Source organism: Dicentrarchus labrax, unplaced genomic scaffold, assembly GCF_905237075.1.
Source record: "Dicentrarchus labrax unplaced genomic scaffold, dlabrax2021, whole genome shotgun sequence".
NCBI classification, from domain to species: domain Eukaryota; kingdom Metazoa; phylum Chordata; class Actinopteri; family Moronidae; genus Dicentrarchus; species Dicentrarchus labrax.
In genome coordinates this window covers 15,789,280-15,808,375 of record NW_026136707.1, presented here as the reverse complement: position 1 = coordinate 15,808,375, position 19,096 = coordinate 15,789,280, and the positions used below count along the sequence as shown (strand labels likewise).

Below are 19,096 nucleotides of genomic sequence, written 5' to 3'. Positions count from 1 at the left end.
CCAAAGAGTCAAAATGACCACAAAATGGCCGCCAAAAGTGCAAATTTTAAATGAAAATAGCCGACTTCCTGTGGGATTTGAGGTATGGGTCCAAGAGGCTTTTTTGTACGCCCCGGCACATTATACATGCCTATTGAGTTTCGTACATGTCGGTGAAACGTGGCGCCGGGGCTGATGTTTTTTTATCCTGTAGGGGGCGCTACAAGCAGGACAAACAGGATTTTTGGTATGTGAGCTTCAGGCACCACTCTACACGTACCCTGTGAATTTCATATTCATAACTATTACGAGTGATTTATCATGCCAAAAGAGCACCACCTAGTGGCGTGATTTTTTTTGTCCTTTTTAGGTGAGCCTCAGGGAGCCATGGGGAAGCAGCGTACCAAGTTTCATCTTAATCACACATACCGTTGTAGAGCTATAAACTCCTTCATTTTAAAGAGCGCCACCTTGTGGTGATGACCTGAAATTGTGCACGATGCTTAAGGAAGACATGGGGAACTATGGACCCAAGGTTGGTGTAAATCGGACATACCAATGTGGAGAAATACCCCACTTCCTTTTTTGACGAAAAATCAACAGGAAGTGCTAATTTTATAACTTCCTTATGTTTTATAATATCAAAATTCTTCAAATTACTTTTGTTGTCAGGACGGTCCACAGATGAAACGTGCAAAGTTTCGTGCGCATCGGACAAAGTGTGTAGGAGGAACACGAAAAAGTCATTTATGGACATTTTGCGCTCTAGAAAAAAAAAAAATCTAGGCGGAAGTGGGCGTGGCCTATATGGGGAGGTTCAGCTCCATTCACCGAACGCGTGGATATAAGGTTTTTGAATGTGAGACAAACTATGCGGGAGTTATTAGCGTATCGAAATTGGCCTACAAATAGCGCCACCTAGTGGCCTTCCTAGTGGCTGACCTGCATGTGACGCATAGAATCTCCAATTTAAATGAGGCTTGACAAATGTGCCAAATAAAATGCGAATATTATAATTGTTAAGGGGGTGAAAAATGCGAGCTCAAAGTCTCTAAAAAAATAATAATAATAATAATAATAACGAGGAAACATAGGTTTTATAATAATAATAAACGAAGGAAAAACAATAGAGACCTTCCAGTTCATACTGGCTCGGTCCCTAATTAAAGCTGCAAGCAGCGTTGGGCGGGACCTCGCACCCGGCGCTCGTCGGGGCGCGCCGCAAACGCGTCACGTGCGGTCGGGGTGCGCCGAGGCCACGCCACGTGCCGTCGTAACAAGCGCGGACCGCAACGCGAATACGTCACGTAAATCTGCTCCAAATCAGCTCCGTATCGCCACGCAGCGCTTCCTTCCTGTTGCCAGTATGCTGTGCTTTCACTTTATCTGAATCTTGTCACGTAGACAAGTTCAGGGCGGGACTGTAATACGTAGGCTGATGTTATGAGGACGTGTTCAGGGCGAGACTGTTACAGAATATATGAAGTTTATTGGAAATTGGACATTGCACACTGAAGTTATGAGTACCGCTTAATGGAAAATCATCTGAATTCGACAAGGGGTCAGTGGCACGCAGTTTGACGTACAGTCACAAATAGCTCAATTCTTCATGTACACTTTGTTTTTATAAGACTGTCCAATTTTGAAGTCGATTTGATAAGTCCCCTATTTATCTTGCAATTTAATAAGTGACTTCCAGCGGTTTCACACTATGCTCCACGAACAATACTCCCTAGGAAATATGGTTTGTAGATGTGGCTAGTGGGAGCGGAGGGGTGTTTGTGTTTCATCACTTTGAAAAAAAGACCACAGAATTCAAAATGTCCAACTTTGACGAGACACCTGGGACACGCCCTTCAACGTACAGTCATAAATAGCACAACTTGTAATCAGCAAGATTATTCAAGAGTACTGTCAAGTTTTGAAGCAGATCTGATAAAGTCTCAAGGAGTTTGTTTGTTCAAATACAGGACCACGGGCTTCAAAATGGCCAACTTTGACGGCACGCCACGGACACGCCCTTCAACGTACAGTCACAAAATGAAATGCGTTCATTCAGCACCATGTTGTGACTGTACTGCCCAATTTTGAAGAAGATCCGTTAGAACCTGTAGGAGGAGATCATTCAAATAGAAGCCCTGAAAGGCCAAAATGACATCACAGTGTGACATTTGTTCTAAATGGCCAACTTTGAGGGCACGCCACGGACACGCCCTTCAACGTACAGTCACAAAATATAATGTTCTTCGCCCACGTTGTGCTGTACTGCCCAATTTTGAAGAAGACGGAATGTGGTTAATGTAAGCAACGGTTTTTTAATTTAGGGCACGCCACGGCAACTCAAAATATATTGCGTTCATTCAGCCCCATGTTGTGACTGGACTGCCCAATTTTGAAGAAGATCCGATAGAAGCTGTAGGAGGGGCATCATTCAAATAGAAGCCCTGAAATGCAAAAATGACATCACAGTGTGACATTTGTTCTAAATGGCCAACTTTGAGGGCACGCCACGGACACGCCCTTCAACGTACAGTCACAAAATATAATGCGTTCATTCAGCACCATGTTTTGACTGTACTGACCAATTTTGAAGCAGATCTGATAAATTCCCTAGGAGCAGTTAGTTCTAAAACAAGCCCAAAGAGTCAAAATGACCACAAAATGGCCGCCAAAAGTGCAAATTTTAAATGAAAATAGCCGACTTCCTGTGGGATTTGAGGTATGGGTCCAAGAGGCTTTTTTGTACGCCCCGGCACATTATACATGCCTATTGAGTTTCGTACATGTCGGTGAAACGTGGCGCCGGGGCTGATGTTTTTTTATCCTGTAGGGGGCGCTACAAGCAGGACAAACAGGATTTTTGGTATGTGAGCTTCAGGCACCACTCTACACGTGCCCTGTGAATTTCATATTCATAACTATTTTACGAGTGATTTATCATGCCAAAAGAGCACCACCTAGTGGCGTGATTTTTTTGTCCTTTTTAGGTGAGCCTCAGGGAGCCATGGGGAAGCAGCGTACCAAGTTTCATCTTAATCACACATACCGTTGTAGAGCTATAAACTCCTTCATTTTAAAGAGCGCCACCTTGTGGTGATGACCTGAAATTGTGCACGATGCTTAAGGAAGACATGGGGAACTATGGACCCAAGGTTGGTGTAAATCGGACATACCAATGTGGAGAAATACCCCACTTCCTTTTTTGACGAAAAATCAACAGGAAGTGCTAATTTTATAACTTCCTTATTTTTTAAAATATCAAAATTCTTCAAATTACTTTTGTTGTCAGGACGGTCCACAGATGCTACGTGCAAAATTTCGTGCGAATCGGACAAAGTGTGTAGGAGGAACACGAAAACAGTCATTTATGGACATTTTGCGCTCTAGAAAAAAAAAAATCTAGGCGGAAGTGGGCGTGGCCTATATGGGGAGGTTCAGCTCCATTCACCGAACGCGTGGATATAAGGTTTTTGAATGTGAGACAAACTATGCGGGAGTTATTAGCGTATCGAAATTGGCCTACAAATAGCGCCACCTAGTGGCCTTCCTAGTGGCTGACCTGCATGTGACGCATAGAATCTCCAATTTAAATGAGGCTTGACAAATGTGCCAAATAAAATGCGAATATTATAAATGTTTAGGGGGGTGAAAAATGCGCTCAAAGTTCTAAAAAAATAATAATAATAATAATAAACATAGGAAAAACAATATGGACCTTCCAGTTCATACTGGCTCGGTCCCTAATTAAAGCTGCAAGCAGCGTTGGGCGGGACCTCGCACCCGGCGCTCGTCGGGGCGCGCCGCAAACGCGTCACGTGCGGTCGGGGTGCGCCGAGGCCACGCCACGTGCCGTCGTAACAAGCGCGGACCGCAACGCGAATACGTCACGTAAATCTGCTCCAAATCAGCTCCGTATCGCCACGCAGCGCTTCCTTCCTGTTGCCAGTATGCTGTGCTTTCACTTTATCTGAATCTTGTCACGTAGACAAGTTCAGGGCGGGACTGTAATACGTAGGCTGATGTTATGAGGACGCGTTCAGGGCGAGACTGTTACAGAATATATGAAGTTTATTGGAAATTGGACATTGCACACTGAAGTTATGAGTACCGCTTAATGGAAAATCATCTGAATTCGACAAGGGGTCAGTGGCACGCAGTTTGACGTACAGTCACAAATAGCTCAATTCTTCATGTACACTTTGTTTTTATAAGACTGTCCAATTTTGAAGTCGATTTGATAAGTCCCCTATTTATCTTGCAATTTAATAAGTGACTTCCAGCGGTTTCACACTATGCTCCACGAACAATACTCCCTAGGAAATATGGTTTGTAGATGTGGCTAGTGGGAGCGGAGGGGTGTTTGTGTTTCATCACTTTGAAAAAAAAGACCACAGAATTCAAAATGTCCAACTTTGACGAGACACCTGGGACACGCCCTTCAACGTACAGTCATAAATAGCACAACTTGTAATCAGCAAGATTATTCAAGAGTACTGTCAAGTTTTGAAGCAGATCTGATAAAGTCTCAAGGAGTTTGTTTGTTCAAATACAGGACCACGGGCTTCAAAATGGCCACCTTTGACGGCACGCCACGGACACGCCCTTCAACGTACAGTCACAAAATATAATGCGTTCATTCAGCACCATGTTGTGACTGTACTGCACAATTTTGAAGAAGATCCGTTAGAACGTGTAAGGAGAGATCATTCAAATAGAAGCCCTGAAAGGCCAAAATGACATCACAGTGTGACATTTGTTCTAAATGGCCAACTTTGAGGGCACGCCACGGACACGCCCTTCAACGTACAGTCACAAAATATAATGCGTTCATTCAGCACCACGTTGTGACTGTACTGCCCAATTTTGAAGAAGATCCGTGAGAACCTGTAGGAGGAGATCATTCAAATAGAAGCCCTGAAAGGCCAAAATGACATCACAGTGTGACATTTGTTCTAAATGGCCAACTTTGAGGGCACGCCACGGACACGCCCTTCAACGTACAGTCACAAAATATAATGCGTTCATTCAGCACCATGTTGTGACTGGACTGCCCAATTTTGAAGAAGATCCGATAGAAGCTGTAGGAGGGCATCATTCAAATAGAAGCCCTGAAATGCAAAAATGACATCACAGTGTGACATTTGTTCTAAATGGCCAACTTTGAGGGCACGCCACGGACACGCCCTTCAACGTACAGTCACAAAATATAATGCGTTCATTCAGCACCATGTTTTGACTGTACTGACCAATTTTGAAGCAGATCTGATAAATTCCCTAGGAGCAGTTAGTTCTAAAACAAGCCCAAAGAGTCAAAATGACCACAAAATGGCTGCCAAAAGTGCAAATTTTAAATGAAAATAGCCGACTTCCTGTGGGATTTGAGGTATGGGTCCAAGAGGCTTTTTTGTACGCCCCGGCACATTATACATGCCTATTGAGTTTCGTACATGTCGGTGAAACGTGGCGCCGGGGCTGATGTTTTTTTATCCTGTAGGGGGCGCTACAAGCACGACAAACACGATTTTTGGTATGTGAGCTTCAGGCACCACTCTACACGTGCCCTGTGAATTTCATATTCATAACTATTATGGTGTCGCACAGTGATTTATCATGCCAACAAGAGCGCCACCTAGTGGCGTGATTTTTTTTGTCCTTTTTAGGTGAGCCTCAGGGAGCCATGGGGAAGCAGCGTACCAAGTTTCATCTTAATCACACATACCGTTGTAGAGCTATAAACTCCTTCATTTTAAAGAGCGCCACCTTGTGGTGATGACCTGAAATTGTGCACGATGCCTAAGGAAGACATGGGGAACTATGGACCCAAGGTTGGTGTAAATCGGACATACCAATGTGGAGAAATACCCCACTTCCTTTTTTGACGAAAAATCAACAGGAAGTGCTAATTTTATAACTTCCTTATTTTTTAAAATATCAAAATTCTTCAAATTACTTTTGTTGTCAGGACGGTCCACAGATGCTACGTGCAAAATTTCGTGCGAATCGGACAAAGTGTGTAGGAGGAACACGAAAAAGTCATTTATGGACATTTTGCGCTCTAGAAAAAAAAAAAATCTAGGCGGAAGTGGGCGTGGCCTATATGGGGAGGTTCAGCTCCATTCACCGAACGCGTGGATATAAGGTTTTTGAATGTGAGACAAACTATGCGGGAGTTATTAGCGTATCGAAATTGGCCTACAAATAGCGCCACCTAGTGGCCTTCCTAGTGGCTGACCTGCATGTGACGCATAGAATCTCCAATTTAAATGAGGCTTGACAAATGTGCCAAATAAAATGCGAATATTATAATTGTTAAGGGGGTGAAAAATGCGCTCAAAGTTCTGAAAAATAAAAATAATAATAATAATAAACATAGGAAAAACAATAGAGACCTTCCAGTTCATACTGGCTCGGTCCCTAATTAAAGCTGCAAGCAGCGTTGGGCGGGACCTCGCACCCGGCGCTCGTCGGGGCGCGCCGCAAACGCGTCACGTGCGGTCGGGGTGCGCCGAGGCCACGCACGTGCCGTCGTAACAAGCGCGGACCGCAACGCGAACACGTCACGTAAATCTGCTCCAAATCAGCTCCGTATCGCCACGCAGCGCTTCCTTCCTGTTGCCAGTATGCTGTGCTTTCACTTTATCTGAATCTTGTCACGTAGACAAGTTCAGGGCGGGACTGTAATACGTAGGCTGATGTTATGAGGACGCGTTCAGGGCGAGACTGTTACAGAATATATGAAGTTTATTGGAAATTGGACATTGCACACTGAAGTTATGAGTACCGCTTAATGGAAAATCATCTGAATTCGACAAGGGGTCAGTGGCACGCAGTTTGACGTACAGTCACAAATAGCTCAATTCTTCATGTACACTTTGTTTTTATAAGACTGTCCAATTTTGAAGTCGATTTGATAAGTCCCCTATTTATCTTGCAATTTAATAAGTGACTTCCAGCGGTTTCCCACTATGCTCCACGAACAATACTCCCTAGGAAATATGGTTTGTAGATGTGGCTAGTGGGAGCGGAGGGGTGTTTGTGTTTCATCACTTTGAAAAAAAAGACCACAGAATTCAAAATGTCCAACTTTGACGAGACACCTGGGACACGCCCTTCAACGTACAGTCATAAATAGCACAACTTGTAATCAGCAAGATTATTCAAGAGTACTGTCAAGTTTTGAAGCAGATCTGATAAAGTCTCAAGGAGTTTGTTTGTTCAAATACAGGACCACGGGCTTCAAAATGGCCAACTTTGACGGCAGGCCACGGACACGCCGACACGCCCTTCAACGTACAGTCACAAAATGAAATGCGTTCATTCAGCACCATGTTGTGACTGTACTGCCAATGCCCAATTTTGAAGAAGATCCGTTAGAACGTGTAGGAGGAGATCATTCAAATAGAAGCCCTGAAAGGCCAAAATGACATCACAGTGTGACATTTGTTCTAAATGGCCAACTTTGAGGGCACGCCACGGACACGCCCTTCAACGTACAGTCACCAAATATAATGCGTTCATTCAGCCCCATGTTGTGACTGGACTGCCCAATTTTGAAGAAGATCCGATAGAAGCTGTAGGAGGGGATCATTCAAATAGAAGCCCTGAAATGCAAAAATGACATCACAGTGTGACATTTGTTCTAAATGGCCAACTTTGAGGGCACGCCACGGACACGCCCTTCAACGTACAGTCACAAAATATAATGCGTTCATTCAGCACCATGTTTTGACTGTACTGACCAATTTTGAAGCAGATCTGATAAATTCCCTAGGAGCAGTTAGTTCTAAAACAAGCCCAAAGAGTCAAAATGACCACAAAATGGCCGCCAAAAGTGCAAATTTTAAATGAAAATAGCCGACTTCCTGTGGGATTTGAGGTATGGGTCCAAGAGGCTTTTTTGTACGCCCCGGCACATTATACATGCCTATTGAGTTTCGTACATGTCGGTGAAACGTGGCGCCGGGGCTGATGTTTTTTTATCCTGTAGGGGGCGCTACAAGCAGGACAAACAGGATTTTTGGTATGTGAGCTTCAGGCACCACTCTACACGTACCCTGTGAATTTCATATTCATAACTATTACGAGTGATTTATCATGCCAAAAGAGCACCACCTAGTGGCGTATTTTTTTGTCCTTTTTAGGTGAGCCTCAGGGAGCCATGGGGAAGCAGCGTACCAAGTTTCATCTTAATCACACATACCGTTGTAGAGCTATAAACTCCTTCATTTTAAAGAGCGCCACCTAGTGGTGATGACCTGAAATTGTGCACGATACATAATGAAGACATGGGGAACTATTGACCCAAGGTTGGTGTAAATCGGACATACCAACGTGGAGAAATACCCCACTTCCTTTTTTGACGAAAAATCAACAGGAAGTGCTAATTGTATAACTTCCTTATGTTTTATAATATCAAAATTCTTCAAATTACTTTTGTTGTCAGGACGGTCCACAGATAAAACGTGCAAAGTTTCGTGCGCATCGGACAAAGTGTGTAGGAGGAACACGAAACAGTCATTTATGGACATTTTGCGCTCTAGAAAAAAAAAAAATCTAGGCGGAAGTGGGCGTGGCCTATATGGGGAGGTTCAGCTCCATTCACCGAACGCGTGGATATAAGGTTTTTGAATGTGAGACAAACTATGCGGGAGTTATTAGCGTATCGAAATTGGCCTACAAATAGCGCCACCTAGTGGCCTTCCTAGTGGCTGACCTGCATGTGACGCATAGAATCTCCAATTTAAATGAGGCTTGACAAATGTGCCAAATAAAATGCGAATATTTTAAATGTTTAGGGGGGTGAAAAATGCGAGCAAAGTCGCTAAAAATAATAATAATAATAATAATAAACGAAGGAAAAACAATAGAGACCTTCCAGTTCATACTGGCTCGGTCCCTAATTAAAGCTGCAAGCAGCGTTGGGCGGGACCTCGCACCCGGCGCTCGTCGGGGCGCGCCGCAAACGCGTCACGTGCGGTCGGGGTGCGCCGAGGCCACGCCACGTGCCGTCGTAACAAGCGCGGACCGCAACGCGAATACGTCACGTAAATCTGCTCCAAATCAGCTCCGTATCGCCACGCAGCGCTTCCTTCCTGTTGCCAGTATGCTGTGCTTTCACTTTATCTGAATCTTGTCACGTAGACAAGTTCAGGGCGGGACTGTAATACGTAGGCTGATGTTATGAGGACGTGTTCAGGGCGAGACTGTTACAGAATATATGAAGTTTATTGGAAATTGGACATTGCACACTGAAGTTATGAGTACCGCTTAATGGAAAATCATCTGAATTCGACAAGGGGTCAGTGGCACGCAGTTTGACGTACAGTCACAAATAGCTCAATTCTTCATGTACACTTTGTTTTTATAAGACTGTCCAATTTTGAAGTCGATTTGATAAGTCCCCTATTTATCTTGCAATTTAATAAGTGACTTCCAGCGGTTTCACACTATGCTCCACGAACAATACTCCCTAGGAAATATGGTTTGTAGATGTGGCTAGTGGGAGCGGAGGGGTGTTTGTGTTTCATCACTTTGAAAAAAAGACCACAGAATTCAAAATGTCCAACTTTGACGAGACACCTGGGACACGCCCTTCAACGTACAGTCATAAATAGCACAACTTGTAATCAGCAAGATTATTCAAGAGTACTGTCAAGTTTTGAAGCAGATCTGATAAAGTCTCAAGGAGTTTGTTTGTTCAAATACAGGACCACGGGCTTCAAAATGGCCAACTTTGACGGCAGGCCACGGACACGCCCTTCAACGTACAGTCACAAAATGAAATGCGTTCATTCAGCACCATGTTGTGACTGTACTGCCCAATTTTGAAGAAGATCCGTTAGAACGTGTAGGAGGAAATCATTCAAATAGAAGCCCTGAAAGGCCAAAATGACATCACAGTGTGACATTTGTTCTAAATGGCCAACTTTGAGGGCACGCCACGGACACGCCCTTCAACGTACAGTCACAAAATATAATGCGTTCATTCAGCACCATGTTTTGACTGTACTGACCAATTTTGAAGCAGATCTGATAAATTCCCTAGGAGCAGTTAGTTCTAAAACAAGCCCAAAGAGTCAAAATGACCACAAAATGGCCGCCAAAAGTGCAAATTTTAAATGAAAATAGCCGACTTCCTGTGGGATTTGAGGTATGGGTCCAAGAGGCTTTTTTGTACGCCCCGGCACATTATACATGCCTATTGAGTTTCGTACATGTCGGTGAAACGTGGCGCCGGGGCTGATGTTTTTTTATCCTGTAGGGGGCGCTACAAGCAGGACAAACAGGATTTTTGGTATGTGAGCTTCAGGCACCACTCTACACGTACCCTGTGAATTTCATATTCATAACTATTACGAGTGATTTATCATGCCAAAAGAGCACCACCTAGTGGCGTATTTTTTTTGTCCTTTTTAGGTGAGCCTCAGGGAGCCATGGGGAAGCAGCGTACCAAGTTTCATCTTAATCACACATACCGTTGTAGAGCTATAAACTCCTTCATTTTAAAGAGCGCCACCTTGTGGTGATGACCTGAAATTGTGCACGATGCATAAGGAAGACATGGGGAACTATGGACCCAAGGTTGGTGTAAATCGGACATACCAATGTGGAGAAATACCCCACTTCCTTTTTTGACGAAAAATCAACAGGAAGTGCTAATTTTATAACTTCCTTATGTTTTATAATATCAAAATTCTTCAAATTACTTTTGTTGTCAGGACGGTCCACAGATGAAACGTGCAAAGTTTCGTGCGCATCGGACAAAGTGTGTAGGAGGAACACGAAAACAGTCATTTATGGACATTTTGCGCTCTAGAAAAAAAAAAATCTAGGCGGAAGTGGGCGTGGCCTATATGGGGAGGTTCAGCTCCATTCACCGAACGCGTGGATATAAGGTTTTTGAATGTGAGACAAACTATGCGGGAGTTATTAGCGTATCGAAATTGGCCTACAAATAGCGCCACCTAGTGGCCTTCCTAGTGGCTGACCTGCATGTGACGCATAGAATCTCCAATTTAAATGAGGCTTGACAAATGTGCCAAATAAAATGCGAATATTTTAATTGTTTAGGGGGTGAAAAATGCGCTCAAAGTTCGTGATAAAAATAATAATAATAATAATAATAATAAACGAAGGAAAAACAATAGGGACCTTCCAGTTCATACTGGCTCGGTCCCTAATAAAAGCTGCAAGCAGCGTTGGGCGGGACCTCGCACCCGGCGCTCGTCGGGGCGCGCCGCAAACGCGTCACGTGCGGTCGGGGTGCGCCGAGGCCACGCCACGTGCCGTCGTAACAAGCGCGGACCGCAACGCGAATACGTCACGTAAATCTGCTCCAAATCAGCTCCGTATCGCCACGCAGCGCTTCCTTCCTGTTGCCAGTATGCTGTGCTTTCACTTTATCTGAATCTTGTCACGTAGACAAGTTCAGGGCGGGACTGTAATACGTAGGCTGATGTTATGAGGACGTGTTCAGGGCGAGACTGTTACAGAATATATGAAGTTTATTGGAAATTGGACATTGCACACTGAAGTTATGAGTACCGCTTAATGGAAAATCATCTGAATTCGACAAGGGGTCAGTGGCACGCAGTTTGACGTACAGTCACAAATAGCTCAATTCTTCATGTACACTTTGTTTTTATAAGACTGTCCAATTTTGAAGTCGATTTGATAAGTCCCCTATTTATCTTGCAATTTAATAAGTGACTTCCAGCGGTTTCCCACTATGCTCCACGAACAATACTCCCTAGGAAATATGGTTTGTAGATGTGGCTAGTGGGAGCGGAGGGGTGTTTGTGTTTCATCACTTTGAAAAAAAAGACCACAGAATTCAAAATGTCCAACTTTGACGAGACACCTGGGACACGCCCTTCAACGTACAGTCATAAATAGCACAACTTGTAATCAGCAAGATTATTCAAGAGTACTGTCAAGTTTTGAAGCAGATCTGATAAAGTCTCAAGGAGTTTGTTTGTTCAAATACAGGACCACGGGCTTCAAAATGGCCAACTTTGACGGCACGCCACGGACACGCCCTTCAACGTACAGTCACAAAATGTAAATGCATTGTTCATTCAGCACCATGTTGTGACTGTACTGCCCAATTTTGAAGAAGATCCGTTAGAACGTGTAGGAGGAGATCATTCAAATAGAAGCCCTGAAAGGCCAAAATGACATCACAGTGTGACATTTGTTCTAAATGGCCAACTTTGAGGGCACGCCACGGACACGCCCTTCAACGTACAGTCACCAAATATAATGCGTTCATTCAGCCCCATGTTGTGACTGGACTGCCCAATTTTGAAGAAGATCCGATAGAAGCTGTAGGAGGGCATCATTCAAATAGAAGCCCTGAAATGCAAAAATGACATCACAGTGTGACATTTGTTCTAAATGGCCAACTTTGAGGGCACGCCACGGACACGCCCTTCAACGTACAGTCACAAAATATAATGCGTTCATTCAGCACCATGTTTTGACTGTACTGACCAATTTTGAAGCAGATCTGATAAATTCCCTAGGAGCAGTTAGTTCTAAAACAAGCCCAAAGAGTCAAAATGACCACAAAATGGCCGCCAAAAGTGCAAATTTTAAATGAAAATAGCCGACTTCCTGTGGGATTTGAGGTATGGGTCCAAGAGGCTTTTTTGTACGCCCCGGCACATTATACATGCCTATTGAGTTTCGTACATGTCGGTGAAACGTGGCGCCGGGGCTGATGTTTTTTTATCCTGTAGGGGGCGCTACAAGCAGGACAAACAGGATTTTTGGTATGTGAGCTTCAGGCACCACTCTACACGTGCCCTGTGAATTTCATATTCATAACTATTACGTTCAGTGATTTATCATGCCAAAAGAGCACCACCTAGTGGCGTGATTTTTTTTGTCCTTTTTAGGTGAGCCTCAGGGAGCCATGGGGAAGCAGCGTACCAAGTTTCATCTTAATCACACATACCGTTGTAGAGCTATAAACTCCTTCATTTTAAAGAGCGCCACCTTGTGGTGATGACCTGAAATTGTGCACGATGCCTAAGGAAGACATGGGGAACTATGGACCCAAGCTTGGTGTAAATCGGACATACCAATGTGGAGAAATACCCCACTTCCTTTTTTGACGAAAAATCAACAGGAAGTGCTAATTTTATAACTTCCTTATGTTTTATAATATCAAAATTCTTCAAATTACTTTTGTTGTCAGGACGGTCCACAGTTGAAACGTGCAAAGTTTCGTGCGCATCGGACAAAGTGCGTAGGAGGAACACGAAAAAGTGATTTATGGACATTTTGCGCTCTAGAAAAAAAAAAAATCTAGGCGGAAGTGGGCGTGGCCTATATGGGGAGGTTCAGCTCCATTCACCGAACGCGTGGATATAAGGTTTTTGAATGTGAGACAAACTATGCGGGAGTTATTAGCGTATCGAAATTGGCCTACAAACAGCGCCACCTAGTGGCCTTCCTAGTGGCTGACCTGCATGTGACGCATAGAATCTCCAATTTAAATGAGGCTTGACAAATGTGCCAAATAAAATGCGAATATTATAAATGTTAAGGGGGTGAAAAATGCGAGCTCAAAGTCCTAAAAATAATAATAATAATATAAAAAGGAAAACAATAGATATAATAATAATTAAAGCTGCAAGCAGCGTTGGGCGGGACCTCGCACCCGGCGCTCGTCGGGGCGCGCCGCAAACGCGTCACGTGCGGTCGGGGTGCGCCGAGGCCACGCCACGTGCCGTCGTAACAAGCGCGGACCGCAACGCGAATACGTCACGTAAATCTGCTCCAAATCAGCTCCGTATCGCCACGCAGCGCTTCCTTCCTGTTGCCAGTATGCTGTGCTTTCACTTTATCTGAATCTTGTCACGTAGACAAGTTCAGGGCGGGACTGTAATACGTAGGCTGATGTTATGAGGACGCGTTCAGGGCGAGACTGTTACAGAATATATGAAGTTTATTGGAAATTGGACATTGCACACTGAAGTTATGAGTACCGCTTAATGGAAAATCATCTGAATTCGACAAGGGGTCAGTGGCACGCAGTTTGACGTACAGTCACAAATAGCTCAATTCTTCATGTACACTTTGTTTTTATAAGACTGTCCAATTTTGAAGTCGATTTGATAAGTCCCCTATTTATCTTGCAATTTAATAAGTGACTTCCAGCGGTTTCACACTATGCTCCACGAACAATACTCCCTAGGAAATATGGTTTGTAGATGTGGCTAGTGGGAGCGGAGGGGTGTTTGTGTTTCATCACTTTGAAAAAAAAGACCACAGAATTCAAAATGTCCAACTTTGACGAGACACCTGGGACACGCCCTTCAACGTACAGTCATAAATAGCACAACTTGTAATCAGCAAGATTATTCAAGAGTACTGTCAAGTTTTGAAGCAGATCTGATCAATTCTCAAGGAGTTTGTTTGTTCAAATACAGGACCACGGGCTTCAAAATGGCCAACTTTGACGGCAGGCCACGGACACGCCCTTCAACGTACAGTCACAAAATGAAATGCGTTCATTCAGCACCATGTTGTGACTGTACTGCCCAATTTTGAAGAAGATCCGTTAGAACGTGTAGGAGGAGATCATTCAAATAGAAGCCCTGAAAGGCCAAAATGACATCACAGTGTGACATTTGTTCTAAATGGCCAACTTTGAGGGCACGCCACGGACACGCCCTTCAACGTACAGTCACAAAATATATTGCTTTCATTCAGCACCACGTTGTGACTGTACTGCCCAATTTTGAAGAAGATCCGTTAGAACGTGTCAGAGGAAATCATTCAAATAGAAGCCCTGAAAGGCCAAAATGACATCACAGTGTGACATTTGTTCTAAATGGCCAACTTTGAGGGCACGCCACGGACACGCCCTTCAACGTACAGTCACCAAATATTATGTGTTCATTCAGCCCCATGTTGTGACTGGACTGCCCAATTTTGAAGAAGATCCGATAGAAGCTGTAGGAGGGGATCATTCAAATAGAAGCCCTGAAATGCAAAAATGACATCACAGTGACATTTGTTCTAAATGGCCAACTTTGAGGGCACGCCACGGACACGCCCTTCAACGTACAGTCACAAAATATAATGCGTTCATTCAGCACCATGTTTTGACTGTACTGACCAATTTTGAAGCAGATCTGATAAATTCCCTAGGAGCAGTTAGTTCTAAAACAAGCCCAAAGAGTCAAAATGACCACAAAATGGCCGCCAAAAGTGCAAATTTTAAATGAAAATAGCCGACTTCCTGTGGGATTTGAGGTATGGGTCCAAGAGGCTTTTTTGTACGCCCCGGCACATTATACATGCCTATTGAGTTTCGTACATGTCGGTGAAACGTGGCGCCGGGGCTGATGTTTTTTTATCCTGTAGGGGGGCGCTACAAGCAGGACAAACAGGATTTTTGGTATGTGAGCTTCAGGCACCACTCTACACGTACCCTGTGAATTTCATATTCATAACTATTACGAGTGATTTATCATGCCAAAAGAGCACCACCTAGTGGCGTATTTTTTTTGTCCTTTTTAGGTGAGCCTCAGGGAGCCATGGGGAAGCAGCGTACCAAGTTTCATCTTAATCACACTTGCCGATGCAGAGATATAAACTCCTTCATTTTAAAGAGCGCCACCTTGTGGTGATGACCTGAAATTGTGCACGATACATAAGGAAGACATGGGGAACTATGGACCCAAGGTTGGTGTAAATCGGACATACCAATGTGGAGAAATACCCCACTTCCTTTTTTGACGAAAAATCAACAGGAAGTGCTAATTGTATAACTTCCTTATGTTTTATAATATCAAAATTCTTCAAATTACTTTTGTTGTCAGGACGGTCCACAGATGAAACGTGCAAAGTTTCGTGCGCATCGGAAAAAGTGTGTAGGAGGAACACGAAAAAGTGATTTATGGACATTTTGCGCTCTAGAAAAAAAAAAATCTAGGCGGAAGTGGGCGTGGCCTATATGGGGAGGTTCAGCTCCATTCACCGAACGCGTGGATATAAGGTTTTTGAATGTGAGACAAACTATGCGGGAGTTATTAGCGTATCGAAATTGGCCTACAAATAGCGCCACCTAGTGGCCTTCCTAGTGGCTGACCTGCATGTGACGCATAGAATCTCCAATTTAAATGAGGCTTGACAAATGTGCCAAATAAAATGCGAATATTTTAAAAATGTTTGGTTAAGGGGGTGAGAAAAGTCGCTAAAATTATAAAAATAATAATAATAATAATAATAATAAACGAAGGAAAAACAATAGAGACCTTCCAGTTCATACTGGCTCGGTCCCTAATTAAAGCTGCAAGCAGCGTTGGGCGGGACCTCGCACCCGGCGCTCGTCGGGGCGCGCCGCAAACGCGTCACGTGCGGTCGGGGTGCGCCGAGGCCACGCCACGTGCCGTCGTAACAAGCGCGGACCGCAACGCGAATACGTCACGTAAATCTGCTCCAAATCAGCTCCGTATCGCCACGCAGCGCTTCCTTCCTGTTGCCAGTATGCTGTGCTTTCACTTTATCTGAATCTTGTCACGTAGACAAGTTCAGGGCGGGACTGTAATACGTAGGCTGATGTTATGAGGACGCGTTCAGGGCGAGACTGTTACAGAATATATGAAGTTTATTGGAAATTGGACATTGCACACTGAAGTTATGAGTACCGCTTAATGGAAAATCATCTGAATTCGACAAGGGGTCAGTGGCACGCAGTTTGACGTACAGTCACAAATAGCTCAATTCTTCATGTACACTTTGTTTTTATAAGACTGTCCAATTTTGAAGTCGATTTGATAAGTCCCCTATTTATCTTGCAATTTAATAAGTGACTTCCAGCGGTTTCACACTATGCTCCACGAACAATACTCCCTAGGAAATATGGTTTGTAGATGTGGCTAGTGGGAGCGGAGGGGTGTTTGTGTTTCATCACTTTGAAAAAAAAGACCACAGAATTCAAAATGTCCAACTTTGACGAGACACCTGGGACACGCCCTTCAACGTACAGTCATAAATAGCACAACTTGTAATCAGCAAGATTATTCAAGAGTACTGTCAAGTTTTGAAGCAGATCTGATAAAGTCTCAAGGAGTTTGTTTGTTCAAATACAGGACCACGGGCTTCAAAATGGCCAACTTTGACGGCACGCCACGGACACGCCCTTCAACGTACAGTCACAAAATGAAATGCGTTCATTCAGCACCATGTTGTGACTGTACTGCCCAATTTTGAAGAAGATCCGTTAGAACGTGTAGGAGGAAATCATTCAAATAGAAGCCCTGAAAGGCCAAAATGACATCACAGTGTGACATTTGTTCTAAATGGCCAACTTTGAGGGCACGCCACGGACACGCCCTTCAACGTACAGTCACAAAATATAATGCGTTCATTCAGCACCACGTTGTGACTGTACTGCCCAATTTTGAAGAAGATCCGTTAGAACGTGTCAGAGGAAATCATTCAAATAGAAGCCCTGAAAGGCCAAAATGACATCACAGTGTGACATTTGTTCTAAATGGCCAACTTTGAGGGCACGCCACGGACACGCCCTTCAACGTACAGTCACCAAATATAATGCGTTCATTCAGCCCCATGTTGTGACTGGACTGCCCAATTTTGAAGAAGATCCGATAGAAGCTGTAGGAGGGGATCATTCAAATAGAAGCCCTGAAATGCAAAAATGACATCACAGTGACATTTGTTCTAAATGGCCAACTTTGAGGGCACGCCACGGACACGCCCTTCAACGTACAGTCACAAAATATAATGCGTTCATTCAGCACCATGTTTTGACTGTACTGACCAATTTTGAAGCAGATCTGATAAATTCCCTAGGAGCAGTTAGTTCTAAAACAAGCCCAAAGAGTCAAAATGACCACAAAATGGCCGCCAAAAGTGCAAATTTTAAATGAAAATAGCCGACTTCCTGTGGGATTTGAGGTATGGGTCCAAGAGGCTTTTTTGTACGCCCCGGCACATTATACATGCCTATTGAGTTTCGTACATGTCGGTGAAACGTGGCGCCGGGGCTGATGTTTTTTTATCCTGTAGGGGGCGCTACAAGCAGGACAAACAGGATTTTTGGTATGTGAGCTTCAGGCACCACTCTACACGTGCCCTGTGAATTTCATATTCATAACTATTACGACAGTGATTTATCATGCCAAAAGAGCACCACCTAGTGGCGTATTTTTTTGTCCTTTTTAGGTGAGCCTCAGGGAGCCATGGGGAAGCAGCGTACCAAGTTTCATCTTAATCACACATACCGTTGTAGAGCTATAAACTCCTTCATTTTAAAGAGCGCCACCTTGTGGTGATGACCTGAAATTGTGCACGATGCATAAGGAAGACATGGGGAACTATGGACCCAAGGTTGGTGTAAATCGGACATACCAATGTGGAGAAATACCCCACTTCCTTTTTTGACGAAAAATCAACAGGAAGTGCTAATTTTATAACTTCCTTATGTTTTATAATATCAAAATTCTTCAAATTACTTTTGTTGTCAGGACGGTCCACAGATGAAACGTGCAAAGTTTCGTGCGCATCGGACAAAGTGTGTAGGAGGAACACGAAAAAGTGATTTATGGACATTTTGCGCTCTAAAAAAAAAAAATCTAGGCGGAAGTGGGCGTGGCCTATATGGGGAGGTTCAGCTCCATTCACCGAACGCGTGGATATAAGGTTTTTGAATGTGAGACAAACTATGCGGGAGTTATTAGCGTATCGAAATTGGCCTACAAATAGCGCCACCTAGTGGCCTTCCTAGTGGCTGACCTGCATGTGACGCATAGAATCTCCAATTTAAATGAGGCTTGACAAATGTGCCAAATAAAATGCGAATATTTTAAATGTTAAGGGGGTGAAAAATGCGCTCAAAGTCCCTAAAAATAATAATAAAATAATAATAATAATAATAAACGAAGGAAAAACAATAGAGACCTTCCAGTTCATACTGGCTCGGTCCCTAATTAAAGCTGCAAGCAGCGTTGGGCGGGACCTCGCACCCGGCGCCTCGCGGGGGCGCGCCGCAAACGCGTCACGTGCGGTCGGGGTGCGCCGAGGCCACGCCACGTGCCGTCGTAACAAGCGCGGACCGCAACGCGAATACGTCACGTAA

At 44.0% G+C, this 19,096-nt stretch overlaps 1 long non-coding RNA gene across 1 annotated transcript; it reads right to left on the bottom strand.

Moving 5' to 3' along the window:
• Window positions 1-1,448: 1,448 nt before the first annotated feature.
• Window positions 1,449-18,084, bottom strand: LOC127367417 (uncharacterized). Its single transcript, XR_007885470.1, has 2 exons — window positions 17,420-18,084; window positions 1,449-2,087 (listed from the first exon to the last, which is right to left on the bottom strand). It is a non-coding gene; the product is annotated as an uncharacterized LOC127367417 (long non-coding RNA).
• Window positions 18,085-19,096: the final 1,012 nt, after the last annotated feature.